Below are 3,748 nucleotides of genomic sequence, written 5' to 3'. Positions count from 1 at the left end.
GACTGTKAGATTTTAGGGAGAATATATCCATGTGCAGAATCTGATTTCTTCTTTAATGTATATAATCTGCTATCAGCCCCTAGCTAGCTGTTTTCTGTGATAGCTCTTCAGGATTCATAAAAAAAATCCCATATTTTCTTTTTTTTTCTGCTCTTTCAGCTTATACCATTGCTATTGAAAGCTCATTTCTAGGGGTCCTTGAGTTTATTCTGGGTGCTTTTTTAGTGCAGCTATTTTTCTGACATGAGTAAAAGACAGTGAAAGCTTAGATGGTAAAAATAAAATCTGAATATTTACAAGCAGAAAAAAAAAATAGAGTACTTAATAAAATGTAAATGCTGCTTGTGTAAGAGGCATCTCAAAAAATGTGATTCAGATGCCTTGACACAGGAATCTCATTTCATTTTAGTGACATCCTTGGACATATCTGCCAGTTCAGTGTGGATGTCTCAGATGTCTTAGGTGTCTGTGATGGATTCACTCAATCCTTAACCAAACCAGCCGCAGTTCAATACAGGCTTCAAAGGAAATAAAGGCATGAGCCACAGCCAGCCCAAGAACTCCTTCAGTTTCATTCTCTTCCCTAAAACTCACAAAAGAGCAGAGTAACACACTGAGCACAGATACACATGTGCTTGAGGAAGAAGTAGCAGGGACTGACTGCACTCCCCATTCTTTATCCATGCAGTGCTGCGGGACAGAAGGTAGAGAACTCAGAACGCAGCAGAAAAGTGGAGACTGGGAAGAAGGGACAGGTGGGAGAAGATGTTTTAAGGTTTGGGTTTTGTTTCTTATTATCCTACTCTGATTTTATTAGCAATAAATTTATCAAATTTTGTTAAGCTGAGTCTTGTTAACTGGTGAGTGATCATTTCCTGCTTTATCTTGACCCATTAGGTTTTCATCACAGTTCCTTGTCCCTGTCCAGTTGAGGAGAGTGAAAGAGTGACTTTAGTAGACGTTGAGTGTCCAGCCGGAGTCAAACCATCACAGTACACAAGTCCTAATAGACCAGTGTGTGTAAAGATAACACTCTACCAGCTTCTCCTTAGCATCACAATCTTGGCAGATTGCACAATTGTTTGAATTGTGTCCAGAATTTTTCCTGACTTGTGCTGCTAGGTTGAAAGCTATAAAATAAAAATTATGTAGATCTGCTCAAAATTAATCAATTACTACTTTTCCCTATTTAGTTAAGCAAAGTTTAAAAATAAAACTATAAACAAGGCATTATATTCATGCTTCAGTTCCTAAAGTCCATCAAAAGATAGATARTAATTCTTTCAATCCCACAATTACAGTATATTTGCCATCAGGAATTAGGAGTACTATATACTAGGTGCTATAATGGACTGCTCAAAATAACTTTTAAAAGCATTATGTGCTTTCTGATGTTTGTACATTCATGTGATTTCTAAGAAATTGGAATTATATCCAAAAAAGAGAGTGATATAATTCAAATGTATTAAAAAAAAACTATGAAGTAATTTTTTAAAACACAAAATTAATTCAAAAAGTTTCAAGGTTTTAAAAATATTTTAGAACAGCAGTAGGATTTTATAAAATAAAAGACTCTCTTCTCTTACGTCTCTAGAGAGATTATCATCAGAGCATAAATTTATTATATATTTGCATACATCAGTATCTTCAACATATTGCTACATGTCAGCTTGCTGTAAAAACAGCCCTAATGTGATAAACTGAAGTATTTGATACAAAAGCCAAACTGCAGACAACTGTATTAAATCAGGTTCGTCTAGGACTGGTAAAGTATCTGAGATCTTCAAAGCTGAATGAAYGAGAACACACCAGAGCTACAGAGGACTTGTGCTTTCTGCTGGTGGGAAGGATATCCTGCAGATCTCAAACAATATTAGTTTCTTATGTGCAGGCAACAAAATCAAACTCTTGGTATGCAACCTGAGATGAGCTGAACTGTTCTCTAATCATCCCTGACTGTCCTGATCAGATTTCCATTGACTACAGCTTAAACTCAGACACCTGGCTCACATAAAGACTCTCAGGTATAGATATGTAAAGACATTTGAGTATAGACAGATAAATAGTTACTACAGAGCTAAACCAATCACCTGAAGTTTATTCAAGAATACAAAAAATAATGTAGAAAAACAGCGTTTTTACTGTTAATTAAATGCTTTGGATTTTAATTCATATTTTTAAATCCACATTGCATGCACATTTAATATTTATACTCTGAAGATAATAGTTTACAAAGTATGACCAGTGTCATATGTTTTAATACTTTTTGCTGTTTATCCAATCTGTACTTGTACCACTTCATGGCCTATTTCCCATTAACATTTCCTGGAAAGAAGGCATTCAGCTGCTGTTACCACCTTTGAGAATCACTTCTCAAACCTTTCTGCAAGGAGAGAAATTGCAATTGCCTTGGTTTCTAAAAATCTGACAGTTATACCTATTTATTTTTTAAGCTAATTTTATAAGCATCACACATCTCAAATCTGGGGTATATAATAATTTGACCTGTGTAGAATTTCATCCTAGTTATCTTTTATAGTTTTAAGGATAAAATATTGTGAATTTCAGCAGAAGTGGTAATATTTCAAAGTGGCATAAATATTTCAGAAGATTCCTTCTGAATACTCCTTCAGTATGATCTGACAACAAAAAACAATTAGTTCAAATCAAGACAAGCCACATGTTTTACATGATGCTAAGATAAACCTACAGTCATCAACCCCCCAGATGTTTCTGAGATATTAATGGTTCAGGTGTCCTAATTTTAAAAGCTGAACTCTACAGGGGTATGTCTTTCAAAGAATATGTTTTAGGCAATATACCTTTATTTTTCAGCTGCTTGTCATATAACTCAGAATCAGAACCTTTGTCATGACAATAATAAAACAGAAAAATAGCAAAACAGCAACAACAACAACAACAGCAACAAAAGTCAACAAAAAAAGTAGAAAACATTAAAATGTGCCAAAATTAGGACTAAGTACAGCAAGATCTAKCATCAGAATTATCCAGGGAATGCTTGGATAACTTCAGGTCATCTTTATCTTGTCATGAGGGAATGTAAGAGGTATATAAATTTTTCACAGAATTGCAGAATCATGAAGTTTAGAAGTAATATCCAGAGGTCATTTAGTTCCATCTGTGCAGAGAAGTTGTCTTGGGTTGATGTTTGGTGCCACTTTTGTTCTGTATTCCTTTTCTGTTGGCACATATGCCCAAAAATGTTTATCTCTTTAAATGCAACCCGGAAGAAAGAAGCAGGGGCTGCTGGGAAGACACAGAGGACAGTTTAACTGCCAGTGCTGCCACGAGAGATCTGGCTGCTCGAGCTGCTCTCTCTGGCTCTCTCTGCCTCTCGTCGTGGGAGCCCTCGCTTGCGGAGCAGAGTGACAGTATCACAGTTTCTGCTGGCTCAGTTTGTGGCTTTGGCAGCTTTTCCTCAAACATCCCCTCTGCGCTTCCTGCTACTTCTCGGGCGGTCCCGCCGAGGGAGGGGCCTCACGGCTCCATCCCGTCTGGGATTTCGGGGTGGACCGGGCTGGCAGCGGAGGCACGCCGAGCCCTCCTCTGATTCATCCACTGGGAAGCTGAGACTGTGGTACCATTCTTTTCTTTCGGTTGTTTTTTTCCCCTTTTGCCACTGTTACAATAACCGCCACGTGGGTTTTCCTTTTGTTTCTTTTTTCCCGGGGGCGGAGTCACTGCCTTGCTGCGTGGTGAGTTTTTTTTGTCTGAATATYAGAAGGTT

This window comes from Malurus melanocephalus, unplaced genomic scaffold, assembly GCF_030028575.1.
Source record: "Malurus melanocephalus ecotype Western Australia unplaced genomic scaffold, MMel_1.1 scaffold_186, whole genome shotgun sequence".
In the NCBI taxonomy this organism is placed as follows: Eukaryota; Metazoa; Chordata; class Aves; order Passeriformes; family Maluridae; genus Malurus; species Malurus melanocephalus.
This window is presented reverse-complemented; position numbering follows the sequence as displayed.